Source organism: Caretta caretta, chromosome 8, assembly GCF_965140235.1.
Source record: "Caretta caretta isolate rCarCar2 chromosome 8, rCarCar1.hap1, whole genome shotgun sequence".
NCBI classification, from domain to species: Eukaryota; Metazoa; Chordata; order Testudines; family Cheloniidae; genus Caretta; species Caretta caretta.
This window is the reverse complement of record NC_134213.1, coordinates 35101275-35127309: the sequence shown is the minus strand read 5'-3', so window position 1 is coordinate 35127309 and position 26035 is coordinate 35101275.

Here is a 26035-nt window from a genome sequence, read left to right as displayed (position 1 = left end):
ATCCATCCCCAAGTTCCTCAAGAACCCCCTATATGAGTAGTACAGAATGGGACACTGGTTCTAAACCCCCTACACATGGTTCTAGTCCATGGCTCCAGGAACTTCTGGGGAATAGACAAGGAATGGCTGTTTCTGGCTCATTTAGCCCTAATCATAGAATCATAGAATCATAGAATATAAGGGTTGGAAGGGACCCCAGAAGGTCATCTAGTCCAACCCCCTGCTCGAAGCAAGACCAATTCCCAGTTAAATCATCCCAGCCAGGGCTTTGTCAAGCCTGACCTTAAAAACCTCTAAGGAAGGAGATTCTACCACCTCCCTAGGTAACGCATTCCAGTGTTTCACCACCCTCTTAGTGAAAAAGTTTTTCCTAATATCCAATCTAAACCTCCCCCACTGCAGCTTGAGACCATTACTCCTCGTTCTGTCATCTGATACCATTGAGAACAGTCTAGAGCCATCCTCTTTGGAACCCCCTTTCAGGTAGTTGAAAGCAGCTATCAAATCCCCCCTCATTCTTCTCTTCTGCAGGCTAAACAATCCCAGCTCCCTCAGCCTCTCCTCATAACTCATGTGTTCCAGACCCCTAATCATTTTTGTTGCCCTTCGCTGGACTCTCTCCAATTTATCCACATCCTTCTTGAAGTGTGGGGCCCAAAACTGGACACAGTACTCCAGATGAGGCCTCACCAATGTCGAATAGAGGGGAACGATCACGTCCCTCGATCTGCTCGCTATGACCCTACTTATACATCCCAAAATGCCATTGGCCTTCTTGGCAACAAGGGCACACTGCTGACTCATATCCAGCTTCTCGTCCACTGTCACCCCTAGGTCCTTTTCCGCAGAACTGCTGCCTAGCCATTCGGTCCCTAGTCTTTAGCTGTGCATTGGGTTCTTCCGTCCTAAGTGCAGGACCCTGCACTTATCCTTATTGAACCTCATCAGATTTCTTTTGGCCCAATCCTCCAATTTGTCTAGGTCCTTCTGTATCCTATCCCTCCCCTCCAGCGTATCTACCACTCCTCCCAGTTTAGTATCATCCGCAAATTTGCTGAGAGTGCAATCCACACCATCCTCCAGATCATTTATGAAGATATTGAACAAAACCGGCCCCAGGACCGACCCTTGGGGCACTCCACTTGATACCGGCTGCCAACTAGACATGGAGCCATTGATAACTACCCGTTGAGCCCGACAATCTAGCCAGCTTTCTACCCACCTTGTAGTGCATTCATCCAGCCCATACTTCCTTAACTTGCTGACAAGAATACTGTGGGAGACCGTGTCAAAAGCTTTGCTAAAGTCAAGAAACAATACATCCACTGCTTTCCCTTCATCCACAGAACCAGTAATCTCATCATAGAAGGCGATTAGATTAGTCAGGCATGACCTTCCCTTGGTGAATCCATGCTGGCTGTTCCTGATCACTTTCCTCTCATGCAAGTGCTTCAGGATTGATTCTTTGAGGACCTGCTCCATGATTTTTCCAGGGACTGAAGTGAGGCTGACTGGCCTGTAGTTCCCAGGATCCTCCTTCTTCCCTTTTTTAAAGATTGGCACTACATTAGCCTTTTTCCAGTCATCCGGGACTTCCCCGGTTCGCTACGAGTTTTCAAAGATAATGGCCAATGGCTCTGCAATCACAGCCGCCAGTTCCTTCAGCACTCTCGGATGCAACTCGTCCGGCCCCATGGACTTGTGCACGTCCAGCTTTTCTAAATAGTCCCTAACCACCTCTATCTCCACAGAGGGCTGTCCATCTCTTCCCCATTTTGTGATGCCCAGCGTAGCAGTCACTACGTAATCAGATGGTGGAGCATGTGAATGTGCCTGCAGCACAAATCCCAGCCAACAAAAACTAATGTTTTAAAATATGTGATGGTGAATACTAAGGGCCAGCCAAATCCTCAGCTGGTGTCAACTGGTGCTGTTCCATGGGGCCTCTCTGATCTACACAAGCAAAGACCAGGCCCTCAGTCTGAGCATAACTTCAGAGTGTCTTCCCCAGCTGACATGGCTGAACAGGGAGGGCTGTGGCTGCTATTTCAGTGGGAAAAAAGAAGGCTCCATTGCAAGGCTCATCGTTGTCTCTACTTCCTGTCTGCAGGGCCCCTCTATAGCCCGGGGTAGAGAGGAGATGACCTAGTGTCACATCAGCTCCCCAGGAGAATGGGAGTGTAAATGTGGCAAAATGAAGGGAACTGAGGACATCAAGAAGAGAAAGTGGGGAATTTGAGCCATGGCATCTCATTTCCCTGCTCTGGTGTCTCTTTTGATTTATATTTACTGTAAGTTACATTAATAGCACATAAAAGGGGAGAGTAAATTTGTCTCTGTCAGGAGACAAATATCCCATGAGACTAATATTGCCTAATCTATAGTGCTGAGAATGGATGGTTAGTGTATTGGCTGCATATCTCCTTGGAAAGTTTGAAGGTCAAACATACCAGCCAATGAGAGCTTTTAGAGGAATACAGTTGCTCACTCGTAATGCGTTAGGGCACTCAGGGATCGGTTGCAGTAACTGATTGTGCTTGGAGGACAAACAGGGCTTAATTTTTCTTGCAAGCTTCCCCACTAGAGAAATGCCATGTCTGAGCAAAGTTGGGGTTAGGATCCTAGCACACTGTAAGGGCCCAATTCCAAAGGAATGGAACAGGCCATTTCAATAGAAAATGGTTCCAAGACTATTCATTTGACTGAAAATACAGTAATCTGCATCTTTTGTGCAAGGCTCAGAACGCACTGTTCACACATGCATTACTATAGAGAGCAGTAGTAATACTAGCCCTGTTATAGCGTCTACTGTCTGAGCATTTCTACATGCTTTACAAAGGGCAGCATCAGCCCCATTTTACAGAAAGGGCACAGGCAGTATAAGAGACTTGACCAAGTTCACATAGTGTGTCAGTGGCAGAGTCAGGAACACAGTACAACTCCCCTGACTTCCAGTCCTCTGCTCTAACTACTAGATCACACTTCATCCCTGCATGACTTATAAGTAACTTACAGGGTCATCTAATGATGCTTCCCCATACAGAGGTGAAAAATCCTGGAGTGCAAGTCTCAGGTGCGGAATGGTCCATCCAGCATATGCCCAGAAGCAAGTATAATTGCATTATTTAGGGAAACGGTTCTCAACCATGGGTCCATGGCCCCCTGGGGGCTGCAAGCCAGTTTCAGGGGTTTGTGGGGCCCTGCGGCTGACGCCTGGAGCCCCAAGTCACTGCCCCTGGCAGAGCTGAAGCTGGGAGCAGAGCCACAGGGCTGAAGCCCACAGGACTGAGCCCTGCACTCCCTGCAGGGCTGAAACCAGAGCCCCAATGCCCCTGCAGGGCTGAAAGCGTGGAGCCTGGAGCTGTGGCACCCCTCGCAGGGGTGAAGCCTGGAGCCTCAGCGCCCCCACAGGGCTGAAGGCCGGAGGGGCCAGGCTGAAACCCGTACCCACAAGCCCCCATGCCCCCGTGGGGCAAAAGTCCTGAGTCCCCCACCCCAGGGCCTAAAGCCAGGATCCCTGAGGCCCAAGCCCTGCAGGGCAGAAGCCCTGAGCCTGGTGGCTGAAGCCCACAGCCCCAAGTATCCCCGCCCTGCGACTGAAGCCGCCAGCCCCACAGAGCTAAAGCCCTGAGGCCTCCCCCACCCCATCTGGTGGCTGACATCGAAAGCCCTCAGCCCCCGCCCTCCATGGCTGTAGCCCTGAGCCCCAGTCCCACAGGGCTAAAGCCCCACCTCTGGCTGAAGCCTGAAAGCCCCCCCCACTGGGCCCTGGAGTTTTTATAGCACGTTGTGGGGGGCCTCAGAAAGAAAAAGGTTAAGAACCCCTGATTTAGGGTGTGTCTGCACTGCCAGTGATGGTGGGATTGCAGCTAGGTAGATATATGGCACTAGCTTTAATCTATTATGGGTAACAATAGCAGTGTAGATGTGGAGGCATGGCTAGAACTCACCAGTTCCTCACACCTGCCAGAAGAGGACTGAGGTTAGGACTACCGTTAAGATGCTTGCAGGGGGGAGTTCAATCTCATAGACATTGTTAATGTATTAACTGCTGGCTTTCCCAGGTTTTTTCTGTCTCCCCCTACCTCCATCCCCATAAAGTTCTCTTTGTTTTAAACCCCTAGACTCAGTGCTTGCAAATGGGGAAGAGCCCTCCCACTTCCCCACCTATCAGACTGGGGCGGGAGCTCAGGACTTCTGTCCTGCAGTGAGGTGAAAAGAAAAGGAGTACTTGTGGCACCTTAGAGACTAACCAATTTATTTGAGCATAAGCTTTCAGATGCATGAGCTGTAGCTCACGAAAGCTTATGCTCAAATAAATTGGTTAGTCTCTAAGGTGCCACAAGTACTCCTTTTCTTTTTGTGAATACAGACTAACACGGCTGTTACTCTGAAACCTGCAGTGAGGTGGTGGGTCTAGCCGGGCCTTCTGCCCAGTGGGGAGGGATTCTAGAGTCTTCAGCCCCACAGGAGGCACCTGCCAGGCTTCAGGGCTTCAGCCCGGCCCTTTCTGAAGTCCTAAGCACCAGCAGGTGCCTCCCACGGGGCTGAAGCCCCAAGCCCCACTACCCTGCTGCAGGGCAGAAGCCCCGACCAAGTGCCCCCGGCTCTCGAACATCTAAAGATTATTCTATGTGGCTCGGAGGATCAGTAAGTTTGGCCATCCCTGGTATATAGTTTCCCAGTGTCTGGCCTGGGGCTCGAGATGCTGTTAAGTCTTTAGAAGGAAGCCCTAGAATATTGAACCTGGCCCTTTTTGCTGCTGACAACAGCTGCCAGAAGGTTACGCAGCATCAATGTCCCAGAGACCTAGGTCATTAGGGGAGAAGTGGGCTGGTGGGACAAGTGCTGACTTCTGTTTTTGGTGGTGGGTGCTCCTCTCCGCCCTCTCCCTCTGTGTAAGCAGTGGGCGGGGCCTCAGGGGAAGAGGTGGAGCAGGGGTGGGCCTGCAGAACAGAGCAGTGGGCAGAGCCTCGGGGGAAGAGGCCAAGCAGGGGCAGGGCCTCAGGGCGGAGAGTGGGGTAATCTGGCTATGTGGGTGCTAAGCAAAAGCATCCCCTATTTTTTTTTCGGTGGGTGCTTGAGCCCTGGAGCATCCATGGAGTCGGCACCTATGGCTGGCAGGATTCAGGGGAACTGCATGAGGAGCGAAGACAGAAGGAACAGAGAGCACTCATGCAGTTGCTCTGCAGCCTCTACTCTCTAGCAGAAGCCATGTCCCAGACTGCAGCCCTTACACATGAGGCTGGGCCAAGTAGATCCATGTAACCCCTGACAATGTGCATGGTGCTGTATAAAATACAACTAGCAACATAATCCATTGGGCTGGCCTCCAAATCTCCTTCCACAGGCATGCTCCCCACCCCCTGTCCTTGGCCACACAGCTGAGTCCTGGTGTCTCACTGCATTCAGGGTCTCCTGCATACTGTACCAGGGACAGAACGGTTGGCTCAGTTTGACACTGCAGTATTCAAGGACAAATCAAGGTACCTATTGAACTAGTGGCCTCTATGACTGTGTCCCATAGAATCTCTCCCTCCTGGAGAGGAGGTCACCTGAGGAATAATTCCCCAAACAATGCGCTAAGACAGATGCTTTTCATTACTGACCAGCAGGACCCAGCACATTAGAACCTTTCCAGTGTAAATACAGCTAGGGGTTTTTCTCTGGTCAGACGGGGCTATATTTAAACTTTTACGATATATATAAAAAGTAACTATTCCCTTTATGGCTGGGAGATCTCAGACAGTAGGACCAGTAGCTACAACGACATTGCAGAAAATGTAACTGTATATCATCAAATATATTGCACCTATAAATATCTGTTTGCTAGGGCAAGATGGGATGCTGTACTTGTTTTGTGCATCATTTCACTGTAACCTGAATAGAAAAGGATTAGGACAGAAGCATGGCGTTATGATAATGATTCAATGCCCTGTAAGCTACCCTCCAAGGGGGAGTGCGTTGCGAAGTAGCACATTATAACCACAAGGCCCAGGAATCTACTGTTGCCCCTTTTTTCCCAGGCATGTCCCACGTTCCTGGTAAATGTGCTGCTGATGAGTTCCAAGCACAAGCCTTATTCTCTCTCTCTCAATTAAAGAGCTGCAAGGTAATAAAACACCCAACCAAATAGGTTTCTGCTGTATTAATCCTACTGCCTAGGAGATTTATCAGGGTCCCCAACCCCTCACTACTATGTAAATGCCAAATCCAGTGGAGGAGATAAACTGACCATAAAAGGTCCCATCAATTATTCACAAAGGTTCCGCGTTTGTTAAGGTCTCTGTGGCCGCATAGGGAAAAGGCCCCACAAGCACTGACGTTCTGCAAAGAATTCTGATTGCTCTCGGTGGTGGGCTGAGGCTCTTTGTGGTTTGAATCTCCTCCTACCCATCCTCCCAGTCGAGGAGAGCCAGCAGTGTTTGTAACACAATTGGGTTTAATCAGAGTCACATGATCTCCTTCCCACCCCAGCTGCTGCCTTTGCAACCACACTTTTTCCCCCATCACAGTGTGACATGAAGGTGGATCCAAGGTGCAGCTGTCTCCGGTGCCCTGCCCCGAGCCCCATGCTGTACCAGGCAGCTCTGCCTGTGAGCTCCGGATCTTGCTTCGCCCTTCCCGCGTTTGTAATTAGGGTTGAGTGAGCCAGCATGGATGGAACAACAGCCCCTCCACTTCCACAAAGCCTTGCTCCCAAACGTGAATGGGACCCCCACAAAGCCCAGGAACTCTATGTTCACTGAGTCCCACCTACTGATGCAGGCCTAGGGGCTTTCAAGGGCTCCCCAGTGGCACCTGGAATGGGGAGAAGAGGCATCCCAGCTGGAAGTCCCCCATCTGCCTCCTTGCCTCTGATGGGGGATTCCTCTGTGTCCTATTGGGAGAGGGGCGAAGGGAGACTGCCTACTATTGACCCCCCTTCATCTTTGGGGACAAGACAGGCCCAGCCAGACTGTGGGGCAATAGAACAGCCCTGCCTGCTTCCTCACCACTGCTGGCACAGTGCAAAGAGGGAGCAGATTCAGGAGCTGGGGAGACCCTGGGGGACCCAGGAGTGACTGGACGAGATGGGAAGGGCATGGAGCAGGAGAGGGAATGGGGAGAGGAGAAAGAGATCAAGATGTAGGCAGTGATGAGCTGCCAAAATCTTAACAACTGGCTCCCTATAAAGAGTTCTGATTTAAGGGATGTGCCCCAGTATGTATTTTTTGTACCAACAGGGTTACCATACGTCCGTATTTTCCCTGGGAGGAATTTTTAAATTTTTAAATTTAAAAATTCCTCCCGGACGGCAATTTAAGAACCAAAAAGCCTGACCTGTCCGGGAAAATACGGATGTATGTTAACCCTGCCTAAAGTTCTTTTTTAAAAAGATGGGCCTGAACTAGAAATGAGCTCCGTTTCACATGTGTGGGTCCCTGCCACTCTCTGGGAGTGTGCTAGGGTGACCAGATGTCCCGATTTTATAGGGACAGTCCCAATTTTGGGGTCTTTTTCTTATAAAGGCTCCTATTACTCCCCACCCCCTGTCCTGATTTTTCACACTTTCTGTCTGGTCACCCTAGGGTGTGCACATGTGTGGGTCCCAGCTGCTCCATGCCCCCCTCATTGAAGCAGGTGTGCAGGGTTACTGCCCTGGGAACTGCAGGGCACCAGTGGATGTGGAGCCAGCTGCAGACAGGGGTATGGGGCAGGGCTATCTGGAAGCAGGGGGTGCGGGGCTGGCTGCGGGCAGGGCAGGGCGTGCGGAGCTGGCTGGAGACAGGAGGGTGCAGGGTTGGCTGGAGGCAAGGGGGTATGGGGCTGGCTGGAGTCAGGGCAGGTGCTGACTGGAGGTAGGGGCTGGCTGCAGGCAGGGCAGGGGGGTGCAGGGCTGGCTGGAGACGGGCTGGCTACGGGCAGGGCAGGGAGTGCGGGGCTGGCTGGAGACAGGGGCTGGTGTGGGCAGGGCAGGGGGTGCGGCAGGGGCTGGTGCGGGCAGGGGGTGCAGGGGTGGCTGGAGACAGGGGCTAGTGTGGGCAGGGCAGGGTGTGTGGGGCTGGCTGCAGGCAGGCAGGGGCTGCGGGCAGGAGGTGCGGGGGTGGCTGGAGACAGGGGTTGGTGCAGGCAGTGCAGGGGGTGCGGCAGGGGTTGGCTGGATACAGGGCAGGGGGTGCGGCAGGGGCTGGCTGCGGGCAGGGGGTGCGGGGGGTGGCTGCGGGCAGGGCAGGGGAAGCGGCGGTGGCTGGAGACAGGGGCTGGTGCGGGCAGGGCAGGGGGTGCGGCAGGGGCTGGTGCGGGCAAGGGGTGCAGGGGTGGCTGGAAACAGGAGCTGGTGTGGGCAGGGCAGGGGGTGTGGGGCTGGCTGCGGGCAGGGCAGGGGATGTGGGGGTGACTGGACACAGGGGTTGGTGCGGGCAGTGCAGGGGGTGCGGCAGGGGTTGGCTGGATACAGGGCAGAGGATGCGGCAGGGGCTGGCTGCAGGCAGGGGGTGCGGGGCTGGCTGGAGACAGGGGCTGGCTGCGGGCAGGGGGTGCAGGAGGTGGCTGCAGGCAGGGCAGGGGATGTGGGGGTGGCTGGAGACAGGGGTTGATGCGGGCAGTGCAGGGGGTGCAGCAGGGGTTGGCTGGATACAGGGCAGGGGTGTGGCAGGGGCTGGCTGGAGACAGGGGCTGGCTGCGGGCAGGGGGTGCAGGGGGTGGCTGCAGGCAGGGCAGGGGATGCGGGGGTGGCTGGAGACAGGGACTGGTGCGGGCAGGGCAGGGGATGCGGAGGTGGCTGGAGACAGGGGCTGGTGTGGGCAGGGCAGGGGGTGTGGCAGGGGCTGGTGCAGGCAGGGCAGGGGGTGCAGGGGTGGCTGGAGACGGGGGCTGGCTGCAGGCAGGAGGTGCAGGGGTGGCTGGAGGCAGGGCAGGGGGTGCGGCAGGGGCTGGTTGCGGGGACGGGGTGCAAGGGTGGCTGGAGACGGGGGCTGGATGCAGGCAGGGGGTGCAGGGGGTGGCTGCAGGCAGGGCAGGGGATGCGGGGGTGGCTGGAGACAGGGGCTGGTGCGGGCAGGGCAGGGGATGCGGGGGTGGCTGGAGACAGGGGCTGGTGTGGGCAGGGGGTGTGGCAGGGGCTGGTGCGGGCAGGGCAGGGGGTGCAGGGGTGGCTGGAGATGGGGGCTGGCTGCAGGCAGGAGGTGCAGGGGTGGCTGGAGGAAGGGCAGGGGGTGCGGCAGGGGCTGGCTGCGGGCAGGCCAGGGGTGTGGCAGGGGCTGGTTGCAGGAACGGGGTGCAAGGGTGGCTGGAGACGGGGGCTGGATGCAGGCAGGGGCTGCAGGGGGTGGCTGCAGGCAGGGCAGGGGATGCGGGGGTGGCTGGAGACAGGGGCTGGTGTGGGCAGGGCAGGGGGTGCGGCAGGACCTGGTGCGGGCAGGGGGTGCAGGGGTGGCTGGAGACGGGGGCTGGCTGAAGGCGGGGCGTGTAGGGGGTGGCTGGAGATGGGGGCTGGCTGCAGGCAGAGGGTGTGGGGGCGGCTGGAGACGGGGGCTGGCTGCGGGCAGGGGGTGCAGGGGGTGGCTGCGGACGGGCTGGCTGCAGGCAGGAGGTGCAGTGGGTGGCTGGAGACAGGGGCAGGTGTGGGCAGGGCAGGGGGTGTGGGGCTGGCTGCGGGCAGGAGGTGCGGGGGCAGCTGGAGACGGGGGCTGGCTGCGGGCAGGGGGTGCAGGGGGTGGATGGAGACGGGGGCTGGCTGCGGGAAGGGGGTGCAGGGGGTGGCTGGGGGCAGGGGGTGGCTGCGGGCAGGGTGGTGGGCGTTCACGGGGAGAGCGGCTCGGAGCAGCAGGATGCAGCCCAGGCCCAGCAGAGCAGCCGGGGACCCACCAGGCAGCAGCGGGAGCCCCAGGGCCAGGGGTCGGGGGAGCAGCAGCAGCAACAGGGCTCGTGCCCCCGGCCAGGCGGCAGCCCACATGGCTCCCACAACGCAGCGCCCCCGGTGGCCGGAGGAGGAATTACATCACTTCCCGGCCGGAGCCCATCAAAGCCTCAGCGCCCCCTGCAGGGAAGCGGGTTAACAACCGGTTCTAAAACGGCTTCAAAATTTAACAACCGGTTTGCGCGAAGTGGTGCGAACCGGCTCCAGCTCACCACTGGATGTAGGGGTGAGCGGAATGGGCTGGAGAAGCAGAATGGAGGCAAACGGAGACAGCCTTTGCATCTGTCAAGCCGGCCATCCTGCTCCTACTGCCCAGCCCCACTGAGTGACAGTATCGTGGGACGGGGCTGAGTGACGGTGCCCGGAGGGGAGGAGGATGACGGAGGGGAGATTTAGATGGAAGAAGGGAAAAGAAACCTTAATCACTGGGAAACCTGAGTGAGGGAGGGAAAGAGGTGGAGTCAGAGGGAAATGGGGGTTGGGGGTAGGAGAGGAAGAGGAAGGACAGGAAGCTCAGGGACACACTAAGGAAGAACATGGTTTGTTGCCATTTACAAAGCCTGGGGCCTAACATCCCAGTGAGACACCCAAAGTCAGGCTCTCAGCTGGGCCAGTCAGCGAAGCCCCCATTGACTTCCACAGAGCTGCCCAGCCTGGCAGCTCTGGCAGCCTGATGCTGGAGGAGTTCACAGGTCCAGCTACTGTCACACACAGGGCGGGAGCCCGTCTGAACATGGGAGTCTGGGGGGAGTTTGTAGCCTGGTTGGGGCTCAGCTGCTCGTTTTGCTTTAGCAGAATGAACTCATCACTGGCAAATCACAGGGACTTTTTGGTATAAAATCTCTCTTCTGAAAGGTCTTAAACCTCCTAAAACGCACCATGGAAGAGGCCCCAGACACCCCCTTTGTAGATTCTCCATGCTGCTCAAGGTAATAAATGACATTGACCATAATGGGATGGAGAGCAGTGGGGAGGTGCCCTGGCCTGGCTACAGGTGCACACCTGCCCCCCTTGCTTGGATTGCTGTTACTTGGGGAAGTGAACTCCTTTCAGATATCACTCTTCTCTTATGCCCACCCAGGGCCATCCTTACCCATACACAAACTATGCAGCTGCGTAGGGCACCAGGAAATTTGGGCCACCAGTGGCCAGCCCGATCCCCCAGCCGGCTGAGCTGGCCAGGAAAGCTGCCCCTGCCCCTGCTCTGCTCCCGCCCTGCCTCTTCCCCAAAGTCCCCACCCCTGCTCTGCCCCATCCCGCCTCTTCCCACCTCTGCTCCGCCCCAGCCCCGCCTGCACTCTACCCCTTCCCCGATCTACATCACGGGGAACTGCAGCAGAGGTTGGGCACGCCCTGAACCCACCAGGCGGCGGGAAGTGGAGCGACCCAGCCCCAGCCCTCTCCACTCCGCCAGCTGCCAGCTGCGCTGCTGGTCAGTGCTGGGGCGTGGTTCCCCTTGGCCCCGCACGTCCCAAGGCTGGGAGCCAGGGGAGCAGAGTGGAGCAGGCTGGGGCCAGGTCACTCCACTTCCTGCTGCCCCATGAGTTCGGGGTCAGGCCCACCCTGCAATCACCGGGTGGCAGGAAATGGAGCAACCCGGCCCCGCTCCGCTGGCTCCTGCCCCCCACAGACCTTGGGCGTGCCCCCCGCCCCGCCCCCACAGAGGCCTGGGGCCAGACCCCCCCCCACAGGGGGGCTGCGTAGGGCACCACAATGTCTAGGAGCAGCCCTGTGCCCACCCTTCCCTGCCCTACATCCCAGCACCACCAGACAAAGCAATGCTGCAGCTTCACCGAATGTTGAGATCTGAACCACAGCCACCTGCCTTGGTGCACTCCCCTCCTCTGCTGATATACTTAGCCGTTGGTTCTCACTGCAGCCTGCCCGGAAGCAGGGAGTCCCAGAAATGTCACACAAAAGCCTGTTCTGAAGACACTTCCAGCCTCGTTTCACAACCCCAAAAAGGTTCGTCAGCCAGTTCAGAGAAGCATCTGACCCAGTCCCACCCCCGAGACGTTCTTCTGTTCTGCTCAGGTTCTTCTCCAGCGCTCCCCACCAGAGTATCTGAGCATCTTCCAGCAGTGCATTAAGTGTCCTGACTAACATCTGTCATGTGTGCTCTGTTCTCTCTCTGCAGGGGGTGAATGTTTGTGCAGTGGAGTGCTTTGTTTTGGTAGGGTTTGCGGGAGGTTCTGGAGTTCGGAATGCTCTCTGTTGGTTCGAGACGGCCGAGTCGGAGAAGTGCTCCTCACTCCTGGTGAGGAGGTTTGTGATGGTCCGAAGTTCCTGGGTCAGTTCATCCCAGTCTTGGTCTTTTTGGCTGCTCATCTTGTTCAAGCTATTGAGTTGTGAGGCCACTGATTTGTTGACAAGCTGAGATAAACTGTTGAGTTTGTGTGCAACGCCTTGTTCTGATTTTGTCCAGATACATGGCAAAGACAGCAGAACTGATAGACAAAGAATGGGTTTCCTCCTTCTTTTAAACTTAATTTGGTTTATTTCAACCTAATAAAAAGTAATGGGTTTCTTCCTAAACCAGAATGATCTTTGAACCAAGCAGCCACCGAGAATGCTCAGCCTCTTGCACAGATGAGCTTTCCCCTTGTGGAAGGAAGTTCCATTGTCCCTGAGAAGCAGAGTTGTTGATCCCGGTCCTCATCTCAGAGGCTCTCTTAGGCATGCTGGGTCCAGGCCATGCAGAGTTAGGACTGAGACCTTGCACTTGATTGGATATTCTATGGGAAGCCAGTGTAGCAAGTGGAGGATGGGTGTGATGTTCTTGCGGTAGCCTGTGTTGCTGAGGAGATGTGCTGCAGTGTTCTGAACTAGCTCTAAAGCAGAGATGGGCCAGAACCATGGGGTTCAGGTCAAGGTGAGGAGCAGAATCTTGGCCTCCCCAGAGCTTAGGCACAGGGCCTTGGCACCCCCAAAGAGAAAGACCTGTGGCATGAGGTTTCCATCCAGATTTCTCCATAGCCCAGGTATATTTGTGGGAGCCTGTTGCCCTCTAGTGGCTGGCCCCAGTGAGGATAACAGCCTGCCGCTTACAGCCAATGGAGTTGCTCCTATTGCACAAGTGATAGGGGCTTTATGTGTGGTGCTGGAGGTCTCAGCTTCTGTCCCCACTGACCCCATGGTGCCCATATTGCCTGTATGCAGCTGTGTTTTGTCTCATTTAGCCCATAGTTTGATTCTTGCCTAATTACATTCTTAGACCCAAGTTCCCATCCAGATGCGGATTCAACTCTAAAATTCCCCCTCCTGTGGCTGGGAGAAGGGTTCAGTCCCTGTGTTCTGATCCAAGTCCAGCTCTACTTTTGAGACTGGCCCATCACGAGCTGTTGTCTATTTGTGTCCCCTCCCTAGCAAATAATTAAGGCCCTGCTGAGAGCAGCGAGGAGGAGCCAAGGTAGGAGATGACTGGGCCCGTGTTGGACCTCATCCCTTTCTCTTAAATCCAAATGCAAAACATTCAGCCGTTTCACCCCCTGTACACCTTCCCTTACTGAACCCCAGGAACTTGTCTGCACTCTGGCACCCCCCTCCTCCATGCCCTGCATCCAGCACTTCACTCAGCACTGCCTGACACATTCCTTTCCACCAGGGGCCATAAGCAAAACTAATCCTATTCAGCTTGCCTCAGCTTGCCTTGGGCAGCATACACAGAGGGAGAAGCCCTTGTGTGCTGGGTTGTTATTATGCCTTGTAATACAGCAGCCCCTCACTGAGACCAGGGCACCTGCATGTTAGGTGCTGGGCAAATACATAGTAAGAGTCAGTCCCTGCCCGAAATAGCTTACGATGTGAAAAGACAAGACAGACACAGAGTGGGAGAGGAAGGGACTTGCCCAAGGTCAGTGGCAGAGCTGTGAGAGCTGGGAATGGAATTCAGATCACCTGATTCCCAGTCCAGTGCCCTACGCACTAGACCTCACTGCCCCTTCTCCCCCCCGCCCCCACCTCCTCTCAGGTGTAGGGATCCTAGGACATTTTTCTTTGCAAGGAAAATATAATGGTTCACTCCAGTTTTTTAGCATTCAGATACTTCCTGTATCAGGCTAAAAAATACTGTCATTTGGTTTGCAGAGTTTACAAGCTCTGTTGGCTTCACCCGCCAAATCCCCCACTTGTCTCGAGTTGTTCAATTCAGGACCAGATCTTCTGGTTTTGCCAAGAATTGTTCCATCTTAACCGCACCATAGCAACCCCTCCGAAGGATTGGAAGTGTCACCCTGCGACACATCACTGTCTCTCACACAAGTGAATGGGGACAATCTCAAACACAGTGGGTGGCTCTGGCTGCCCTGTGCCCCCTGAATCCCAGCTGGCAGGGTGCCAGCTAGAGAAGCATTGTGTGCTGGCTGTTTGCCATCCCTGGAATACCTCATCCAGTTAGTCAAAAATCAAGGCACTAATTTTGGTAGCTGCAAGGAAAGAACTGACAAATATTTTCCTATTCCATATTGCTGAGACCTAGCACCTGTTCCTGCTCCCCCCCCCCCAGAAGTTGGGGGAGGGGAGGGTGTTTGTTGTTGACTAAAGTTTGCTTGGCTGCTGCTGCACTTGTGTCTTTTCCCTGTCTTCCTCATTAATGATTCCCCTGCCTGAGTTACTGTCTAATCCTGTCTCAGACTCACACTCCCAGATGCTCCACTTCCAATCAAATTTTCTGCAGAGAACAAAGTGCGGTGGGCACAGCTAATTTATGTGTGCAACCAGCCAGAAGAGAGCCAAGAAACGCCTCTTTATTTACATATTTAGTATTGCAAGTTAGACTTAAATAATGACTAAGCACGTGCTAGCCCAGTAGAAAGTTTAGGCAAAGCAGGGGAAATGAAGCCAGGTCTGCAATCTGAAACTCCGAGAGGACATAGGTGGCCTAGGGCTTTCTTTTGGTAGCATCAGGAAGATTCCCTAAATAATGCCCCAAAGCGCCCCACCCTGAGCTTGTTCCTGGATATAGTAAGACCATTACCCTTGTCCATACTCCAGGGATGTATATAGGTTCTGCGGGAGTTAAGAAGCAGGTGGCTTTGCTGACACTCTCCCTTCCTGTTGCTTCACCCAGCAAACCATATAACTTGCTAGTCTGCACTTTTGGGGAAGTTACTGCAGTACAGCGAGTTCTGTTGATAGCTGGTTTGCTTCCCTGGTCTATGCTCTGAATAAAAGGCATGTGTTGTTTTGGTTGTTCTGGTGAGTACTGTGTGCATTTAGGCTGGGGCTTCCAAGGAGCCTATGGGAGTTAGGTGCTCAAATCTCTTTGAAAATACCAGTCCTGAGGTCCAGATACCCTTGTGTAACAGGTGTCTTGGTGAGGGCAGGAAGCCCCAGCCCCTCTACGCAGTCCTGCAAATCTTGCCATGAGTCTTAATTCCAGAAAGTCAAGACAGATCACAACTGCACATTTGTGTGTAGCCCCTTCCACCCAATGGCTCCCAAGGTGCTTTCCTAACTTTGCCCACCGCTGAAATGCAGCCTCCTCTGGAGAGCAGCATTCAGCAACACTACATAAGACAGGAAGGAAAGACTATGGTGCTGAACCCAGAGTGCCAGGGGGATTTAGGTATCCAGACTGCAGTTACTAACAGCACCATGGGTATGCCACTCTACAAACAAGTAGTCATGCTGGAATTCCTCTGGGACAGTAGGCTTAGCACTCTAACGACATGGTCTTTAACAACCCTGAGGAATCAGGAGGACTGGAGGTTTTGTCTCCCATGCTGACAGACAGCTGTTCCAGCAGCTTAGTGCTCCTTAGCATCATGCTAGGTCAGGATTTCAGCGCTGAATCAAAGGAAAGAGATACCTGCTGTACCGCTTTCTGCTGCACACCCATTGCAGATGGTCCCTAGACATCTCTCCATTCTGGCCTGTCCCAACTTAGCTTGTCACATCTGCCAGACTCACAGCACAAGAGGGCATGGCTACAAGGTTTCTTGCAGACCATTTCTTCTACTGCAACAGAGTATTCAGGTTTTTGTCACGCTGCTCCCCTTCTCTCCCAAGCACTGCCAACTGGCCCCACTGTCTCATCACATCTGAACTATCCTTAGCAACAACCTTGATGCAGATCTGAGTAAAGGAAGCCTGTCCACTCCTCTCTGTTATGATGTAACACAAACTCTCTCTCTCTCTCTCTCTCTCACACACACACACACACAGATGCAGAGGGCTGTAATCCCTGGTCAGCTCTGGCATCCCAAGGGGATGCTATCTCAGAGTGACACAATGAATCTCATAGGAAAGGCGGCAGGAAAAAATAGGGACCCTTCCCTCTGCACAGTAAGTTACATCCCTGATCTGCAGAGAGGTAGATGGTGCTGTTGTTCTCATTCAAGCAGCAGCCATCCTGCATTAGGGCAGTTGTAAAGAGTAGATGGCTCAGGCAGGATTCATTAAGAGAATTCATCTGATTTATTAAGAGATGATTTTATTCGGGGACAAAGAGAATAGGTTATCAATATAATTTTCCTTTAGAAACAATAATCACTAATGATCCACTGTTCAGTTCCATCACCGTTTAACATCGGGCGCTGACACCTAGAATTTACAATGTGACAGGAGAGAATTAACCCCTTCAAGCTGTGCTGTGCCCACAGAGGGGCCTCAATTTCTACAGGCCCTTCATTGGAAGCAGGGCTTACAGCCAGGGTTGTTTCATGCTATCCTGGAAGATGGGAGGCCTCTTATTTCTCTGCATGATCACAGACCACCCTAGATGACCAGGCTGAGCATGGTAGTACTGAGCACCCAGCTGTAGCTCTGAGCAGGATTTATAAGGGTGGGTGAGCAGCATTATCCCCAGGTACTGATGCGGAAACAGACACAGAGGGATCATGTCACTTACGTGAGGTCACAAGACTAGTCAGCCGCAGAGCTGGGAACAGGACTCCCATCTCCCTCCTCCACAGGAACACCCGGGCCTTCCCTAAAATGCTGCATTCTCTGCAGGGGCATTGGGGAAGGTGGGACTGGCTGTGGGGAGAGCCGGGCACTGGGGCGGGGGGCTTTGTGCATTCCCTGCAAGGCTTCTGCACTGATCTTACCCTGCTGCAGTGGGCAGGTTTTAAATTTCATCCTTATTCCCTCTCGTTTGAGATCTTTTCACACGCTGATTATCAGGGGGCTGGATCATCTGTCCCTCTGGCAGCTCTGGCAGTTGGCTGTTGCTGATGCTGTTTTTCTAGGAGAGTTGCAGAGGCCTCCATACTCAGGACTGGCATTCTTCTTGCCCTTGTGACCATGAAGAGGCAGGTGGTGTGAACCCAAAGGGATTCTTTATTGAGGAGGATGAGCCCTCACAGACCTGGTGCTCCCTGGTTCTCTAGCTCACAGACAGAGGAATGCAGCTTGTGCTGCACAGGGCCAGCAGCCAGGCTGCCTTAGTCCTGGGCCAGAGTCAGCAATCATGGAGTTGATTGCCAACTACATTGCAATGGCCAGACCGCCATACAATACAATATACGTGGGCTGTATGGGGTGCAAAAGGAGAGGCATCCGTTTTATAAAGCGTGTGACGGCATCCCTTTTATGTGGGTCTGAAACACAGACAGTCTATCACAGTCATTAAGCATCGCACCTGCTTGTGCCTTGAAACTAAGCTCTTGGGACGTTCACATTCCACCAACTGTCCAGTACTGTACAAGTAATGCTTCATGCTTCAAGGCATAAGATCATTACCAGCTGTGGTCAGGAAGAAATTCCTCCCTCCTCTTTTGAGTCTGGGATTGCACAGCTAGGCAAGTGAGGAGGGTCTTACACCTTCCTCTGAAGCATCAGATATCAGCCTCCATTTGAGGCAGGACATTGGGCTAGACGGACTGCTGTACTTTTCCTGTGTGGCAATTCCTATGTGCTTATTGCCGCTGTGCAATGGCTTTTGGAGAGTGGTGTTTTATGTTTGCCATGGGCTGCACTGAAAGCCCTTTAGTGTAACGTAGGGGGGCACAACAAGCTGTTGAGGCTGTATTTTGTTACACAGTACAGTGGAAACACTGCCTGATATTTGGTAACCATTTAGGCTTCACTTCAATATTTGAAGTGAAAAATTGTCCAGTGAGCAAAAGCAGAATTTAGGGAGCAGGTACTTGCAATAAATATCTCCAGGTAATAAGCAACAGGGTTACATGCTTGTTTCGTGATAGAAAGAGTAGTAAAGTCTCTGCTGGGTAACCTAAAAGCATCAGGTTGTGAGCAATCGTGCTGGTTGATGATTTAAAGCCCTTTTTTCTGGGAATAGCCATTCATAAGCATCCCTTCTCCTTTTGGCACATGGCAACATGGTGATTCACAGGGTTTGACTCCCCTTGGTACTTCTTTAGGGTGAGCGTTTCATTAATTTCCATTTGCATTTCATTCCAGAATGCGGGGGGTGGGGGGTGGGGTAGGGTTGGTATGTTTCGGAGACACCTCTTCAGTTTCTAGCGTCATTTCCATGCACAAAGAGCTCTGAGCCACAAAGGGGAGCCAGCGAGGGAAATGTGTCTTGCAAGCTGTTTATGAGGCACCATCCTTCCCTGCTTGCTGCGATGATGATTCCAACATGTGTGTGTGTGTGGGGGGGTGGACCTGGTTCTCCCTGCTTGGCGTGGTACTGAACGTGACAGCTATTTTGCCCTAGCAGCTTGAGCCGAAGTGCTGAGGACAATTTACTGCACGGGTTGCCGTTCTCTTGTGACAACGGGCAGGGAAGCAGGTGACAGGCATCTCCTTGATGGTGCTGTGGGAGCTCTGATGGGTAGGAGGCAGCTCACCTGGGATAAACATTAGCACGATATATGGTGTCACATGGGCGGTAGTGGGTACACTGCAAGCGCTGGGAACATATAGATGATAACTCACAGGTATGGTGTCCCCCTTCTCCCCTGGTCCATAAAGAGTAGAGGGGGCCAAAAGACCCATTCCAGGGAGCTGGAATAAATGAAAGCTCAGGAAATGGCCTGTAGTAGAAGAGAGGAAATGGTCCCCAGGAATCAGGAGTTGGATGGGGGGGAAAACCCAGGATACTGTTCCTTTAAGGGCTCGAGATCAAAAGCCCTGTAGTATCCAGTGTGGACAGAGCTCTCCTCTCTTCCAGCCAATCAGGAGCAGCTCTCTGGAGGAGGGCGGTATATAGACTGCCTCAGCTGTCAGAACATGGGAAATGCTGGCATGAGAAGGAAGCCAGAGGTAGTGGTGAGCAGTAACCCTGGGAAGGGCAGGTGGTGAGTGGAGAAGATCTCCATGTGGATGGCAGAAGAGCCAGAGATAAGTATGAACCTTTGGGTGGCAGTGAGGGCCTTTATTGGTGGGACTGTTTGGAACTGTTTGCGGGCATTAAACCCATCCCAAGTAGAGGGTGGTAGGACTGATGAGAGAGGCTGTGGGGAATCTGTAGGGGTATATGGGTATAGTGAGTGTCAGTTTGCAGCAGTGTTTCTCATAGGTGGGATCTACAGACTTGGGCTTGCAGGGATTGTGCTCCAGCCACCTCCTTTCTGAGGCTCCAGAGCCAAACCTCCAGCCTGAGCTGCAATGTCTACACAGCTATTCTTAGTAATGTAACATGAGGCTCAGTGGGACTGGCATGAGCTGTAACCTACACCTCCTCACAGGGCCCTAGAGCCTGGGCTCCAGCCTGAGCCCAAATGTCTACACCACAATTAAACAGCCCCTTAGCCTGAGTCAGCTGGCCTGGGCAAGATGCAGAGGTTTAACTGCAGTAGAGACATACCCTAAGGGGCCCTGAAAAGGGAGAACTGAGGAAGGCTGCTAAAGGAAATTCTGGCAATGAGGGACTGCTCAAGAAGCAGCACCCCTGTTGCTGGGGCCCTGAGGAAGTGGCTGGGATTGTCCCCAAGGCTGGAGTTTTCAGACGTTGAGAATCTCAGATAAATGAACAAAAACATCAGCTGCATGTCAGCGACAAATTCCCTCTGTACTCCCATGCTTGTTCTATGGGGGAGCACAGTGGGTGTTTTTCACCACCCTATCAGCTAGGTCATTCATCCCATTTAAAGCCCCCCAGAATGCCAATGCATAACAGAACCCTGCTAGTTAAAACTGCTCTGCTTATGCTGTATTCTTTTTCATTGAGTCTTCTTGCAATCACCGGGTGACATTCTGTGCCGTGCGTGAACCAGAGGTCAGATTGGATAGTCAGAAGGGTCCCTTCTGGCCTTAGAATTGAGGAACACTTTTGCAAGAGGGAGCTTGAGAAGACATAGGAACTTGTCACGCTTATTTCTTGTCAAATCTGCTTGAGCTGCTGCTTCTACCTGGGCATCTGTCTGACTGTAGCATTCTGAAACTCCCCTCTCCAAGAGGCAGTGTCTCTCCTGAATGCCAGAGAAGCCAAGAAGAGAGCATTTGAAAGGGATCAGATTTTGAGCTGGAAGCAGGCGGGTCCGATGGTCTGCTGTGCTAAACAGGATGTTCAGCTCAGATCTTCAACCCAAGAAACCACTTTCAGAGGAGCTGTGGCCAATGGCAGAAGTTACATTCTCTGAGCCTTGCTAACACACTTTGCTGATGTGCGGTGAGTGTAACATAAGGCTGGGGAGCTGGAAGAAGGCTTACGTTAAAGCATTAGATTCCCAGTATCTACAGCTCCTTCCCCACCTCTGGTTTTTATGATTCACTCCTACTTCTGGCCCCACAGTGGCTGGGTTCCAGCATGTAGGCTCCCGTCAGCTCAGTGAGCTAAATGCAGAAGCTTTGAGGGACAGGAGCCAGTTACATATTAGCAAAGGATCGGAGCCTAAATCAGCATGACCCCCACATCGAGGGGGCTGGCACGGGCTGTAACTGACACCACTGGAGCCTTCTGCTGGACCTACAGACTCAGATTCACCTCAGTTTGGCCCCTTGTCTTTTGCTTCCTGGGCCAGTTGGAGCTGGTGGTCCTGCAGGCCACTGGCTCAGCACCACTGGAGCTCTCTGCACTGTCAAGCCCCTGAAGGGAATTCCAGGTGAAAACCGGACTGGTTTTTCCCTGGTTCCGGCTAGCTGGGTGGGTTGTGTGACAGAGCAATAGGCCTGCTGGATCTGGAGTTGACTGGCGCTTCATAGGTGTAGGGAACACAAGTTTGATGTCTGGGTGAGCAAGGGCTAGGAGTATTGTGGAGGCAACACATGCTGTCTCTGGGGGAGGAAGGTGTCTCTCGTGTTTGTCAAGAGTGAAGGTGACAGCAACAGACAGAGAGAGCTGCCCAAGGACTCAGGGAGAGGGAGCCAGAGAGGACAGCTTGGTGACAGGCCCCTGAAGCAGGCAAGAGGTAGGAGCAGCCCAGGGAAGCAAGGAGCAGTCTTGGGCTGCCTAAACACAGTCCCTGGGCTTGAACCCAGAGAGAGTGGGCCTGCGTTCCCCTAGTACTCCCCACAGAAAGAAAGATGCAAGCCCCAGGGGCCACGGCTACTGAACTCTGGGTGGGAGATGAAGCCCAACCCAAAGCCATTGGACCTCTGATTCTGTTTGAACTTACTTGGGCACCCTGGCAGAGGTGAGACTCTAGGAGTATCCTGGTCACAGAGCCATGCCTCAAGAAGGGGAGATCGCCATGGAGCCTGGAGAGTGAGCGCTGGCAGGGACGCCTGACATGGAGGGTGCCATGCCATGCTTGGCCAGGAAGAGGTGCACCAGCCAACAAGGGTATATCTGCACTGCAATTAGACACCCATGGCTGGGCCATGCCAACTGACTACACTGCAATTAAACAACCCCTGAGCCCAAGCACTAGACATCCGGCTTCAGGCTGGAGCCTGCAAGGTGGGAGGGTTCCAGAGCTCAGGCTGCAGCCCCAGCCAGAGGGTCTACACTGCAATTAAACAGCAGGTCACTGCACCCTCCCTCACCCCACATACCCACCTGCACCCCTCGCACTGAATGGGAGCTGCCCCAGAAAGTGTTCCATACCCCAACCTCCTGCTCCAACCCTGAGCCCCCTCCCTCATTCTAGCTCCTGGACAGACCCTGCACCCCAACCTCCAGCCTGCTCCTGCACCCTAACTCCCTCCCAGACCCTGCATCCCCAGCCCTGTTCTCAGCGCACCCCCACCCTCAGCTTGGTGCAGAGAGAGAGACAAAGAGAATGCACTAGAACCAGGGAGAAGGTAGGTACCCACTCTATGTGGGCAGGGGTGTGTGGGGGGGATCCTGTTTACCCCCTCCCCAGCCCTGCTGCCCTTGCAGTTTACCCCCAGCCCCTCCCTTGCTCCAAGGACCAACCCTAGCTCCCGCCCCACTGTTTTTGCCCCCCAGCCCCTGCCTTGCTCCAGTCAGCAGGGACTAATTTCCCCCCCATGCCTCACTGTGCTCATCTTGCCCCGGCCCCTGCCTCACTCCAGCTGGGGACCAATCCTTCCCCCCCACACACACACACCATGCCCTGCTGTGCTCTTGCCCCGGCCTCTTCTTTCCCCAGGGGGGTCCTCAAATATGTTTGGTGCCAGGCCCACAAAAAGTTAATCTGGCTCTGGCCCTTTAAATTGTCTCCGGAGCCTTGTTGCCAGAGCCCTGGAGTAGTGGCAGTGGGGCTCTGGTGGCAAGTTAATGGGCTGGGGCAGTAGTGGTGGCCCCAGACCCTTTAAATAGCCCCCTTTAAATCGCTCCCAAACCCCAGGGCTCTGTTGCCTCTGCAGCTGGGAGCTCAGGGGGTGATTTAAAGGGCCTGGGGCTTCCAGCTGCTGCTCCCACAGCAGTAACCCCAGGCCCTTTAAATCCTGATTTAAAGTGCCTGTGGATTTAAAGTCCCCGCCTCCTCCAGTTGAGGCCCCGCCCCCTCACCAGGACTCTGGAGTACCTGTAAATCCTTTAAGTTACTTTCACCCCTGGTTACAGGGAACTTGTTAAGCCAAGGTACTGGGATTCAGCAGTGAAGCCCTACAGTGCCACTGAATGGCATCAAACTCCTTTAGGCTCCTTCAAAAAGCCCAGCCCAGGTCTCCACTCCCTGAGCATCTACCCAGTTAATCTCACCCCGACACTGGGCTCAATGTAAAACCTGGGGTGGATTCCCTGGGGACTATGTCCAATTTGTTCCCAAATACTGATCCAAGAATATAGAAGGGAAATTCCCAGTGCCAAGACATGGGGCTACATTGGAAACAGACACCCTGAAAGTGCTGACTTTGTTGCGACTGGAAGTCAGCCCTTATAGATATAAATATGAAACCCACACCCTAAACCTTTATTTCCAGCAAAACTTGCTGCAGTAAAAACTTTGTTCTCTTCACACTGAAATTGTCAGCTAGTTCCCCCCTCTTCTTTACTCTTATTTCTTTTGGTAAATCGTTTGTATACAGCTCCATAGGAAATCAGCTTTGAATTGATCACCTTTGCCTTCTTTGTCAATGGTTGATGAAATTAGTTATCTGATTTTATTTAAAGGAAGGGAAATCCTGCCATGCCTCCTGAAACATACATAGTCTGCTCACGAAATCATTTTGATGAATAACATCATCATAACCCCATAAGAAAACACTGAACTCATCCAGCACGATCAGGCTATAGAGACATGCCAGAAACTGCAGCTGTATCAACTTCATTTTCCCAGCTACAGAAAGGGAGCAAACAGCCTTGCTGTTGTGGGCATTAAATCACATTAGATTCCATAGCATTTGCACTGGCACTTTAGAGGGTTTGAGGGGGCTCTCTGGGTGTGAGTGGGGTGGCACCAGAAGAGTGGACATATTCACTGAGTCTCCCTGCTGCATCTAAACACATTCCCCAGGGGTGAATTGCCCCTGATGTGGTGATTGCTTTTCTATGCTGTCGCTCTGGCTGTCCTGCCCACATGTTGATGAGAACCAATGGTACCTATAATTCTCTGGGGTCTTGCAGGGCTGGTCTGGGTGCCATTAACCCAGCCTGTTGCATAGATCAAGGTTCAGCATGACCCAGATTGCTCTGCCGGGGATGAGGTGGGAAGTCAAGTGCCATGGATGGGAATGTGTCCAGAATGGGGAATGTCTTTGTGGATGGAGGTTACTCATAAAACAGGAGGATGGGGAAACTGGCCTCAAGCATAGAGAGGGGTGAGGCCCTGATTCCCCAAGGGCTCAGACTATTAACTCCCCAGAGCTCCCTGTCAGCATAAAGCGGCTTGTCCTCTGCACTGCATGGGGCTTGAGCAGTGCAGCTAGCATCCACTGTCCCTGGGGTGTGGGACATTACCTAGGGCCCGCAATGGCTACTGGATTGCAGCCAGCCTCAGTGTCTTCATATCCTCGTGCATGTGAATATTCAACACTCTGGGGAAGTGGGAGTGTCTGGATGAAAACAGGTCAGTTTCACAATGGTCCCCAAGAATGGACCAGAGAAGACAGCTGGACCTAAAGGCCCCAGACCTCTGAGGGTGGTGGGTGAGTGGATTGAAATGCCACCCTGGAGCTTAGTGGCACAGGCACCTCTTTCTCAGTGGTGGTTGATTGGACACCGCTTTGTGCTGTGCTCTGGCAGAGGGAGTGCAGGGATTCCACCGGTCAGAGGGGCCATGCTCTAAAACAGTGATTCTCTGGGACAGTGCAGCAGAGCCTGGTGGCTCTAGACACCTCTTGTTTGTGCGGTGACTACTTCCTGGTTACCACTGAGACCTCGGTTGGTATCAGCAGGGGGCTCTGCAGAGGTTGAGTGAGCTTGTCCAGTCCCAAGGCCTAAGTGAGGAAGTACAACAGGTATTTCCAAGACGTGGCTATCATCTTTAGCTTTGACTTCACTGTGTCGGTACCCAGTATGTGCTGCTTCCCAGCTGGCCCCTTCAACTGTGGGTTTTTCCATAGCCATATGCAACACCACAGGTACCTATATTACAGCAATGGACACAGCATAGCCCTGCTCCTATTCTGGGGAAGACATCACGTGGAAAGGGCATCCAACAGGCTAGAAGGACTGGACCATCCATGGAAATCAACAGTAGGACAGACAGGTGGTTGAGCAAGGGATGCTGGCTGCTCCATCCATCTATGTCCAAGTGCAATTAAGTCCCATAAGAACCCTGGGAAATCACAAAAGGCCCAGGCGTCAGGAACCCTGAGCTGCTCGCTGTGGGAGTCGAGATGCAGACTGGTGAGTTCCCCTTATCATGCAGAAAACAACCACATGAGACACCAAATACATTAAGAACACTGAGCCGTTAGCTAGTGCTCTTCATCTGTGGATTTCCAAGTGCTTTGCAAAGGTGGGTGAGTATCACTCTCCATGTTTCCTAGAAGTTGTGGGCCCTACAAGGCAAGTCAGTAGCAGAGCAGGGAAGAAGATCCCCCATCTCCAGCCACCCAGCGGGATGCCCTCTCCATTAGACCGCTCTCCCTTACAGCTCTGTGCTCCAGAGTGACATGTGCCTTTGCAATGCCTGAGCGAGCTGTGTGAAGAACCTGACACAACACCACCACATTCTCTAATCCTATTTCAGTGGATCCCATTTCCTGGTTTGTCGTTTCCAATGGACTCTGCAAAATTCCATTCGCCTGCTTTCCTTGGGCGAGTTACCTTCTGACAAGTGAAATCACATTAATTGTTCATCAGGATAAAGGTGGGCAAGTAGATGGCTGGTTAATTTTTTATGGCCATTTTCATGGCTAATTTTAAATGGCCTAACATAGCTCCTGCAAACCCCACCAAATACCAGGGAGGAAGGATCTTAAAGCAGCCAGCAGGTCAAAAATGGCCTGCCAGTGCTTTCCTTGCAATTCAGCTCCCAGAAGGGCCAGCGCTCTTGTCCCACAGAGTGCCCCAGCCAATGTCATTAGCCCGACTTTATAAATAGTGTTGCCATTCTTCTGCCTTTGGACTAGAAGTTGCTACAAGTTCCAGTGCAAACCTTCAGTGTCCGTGATTTGCATTCCGAGAGATACCCAAAGATTTCAAATATGTGTGCTTAACCTGGCAAATATAGTACAATTTTAGTTTCTAGAGCAGCCTTCATAAAACCCACTGTCCCCAAGTGCTTTGCAGAGTGAAACTGCAGAGAGGAATTTGGAGGGAGGAAAGATCTCTGCAGCTGAGCTTTTGCATGGATGGCTCAGGGAGGCTGTTCCAGTCAACAGCAGCTATAGCAAAGAAGGGCCTTGTAGCAGCAAAGGCAAGGTTGGGTGAGGGGATGTAGTAGGAGGTTTTAAGAACAAACAGGGCAGTTGTAGAACTAGATCCTGAAA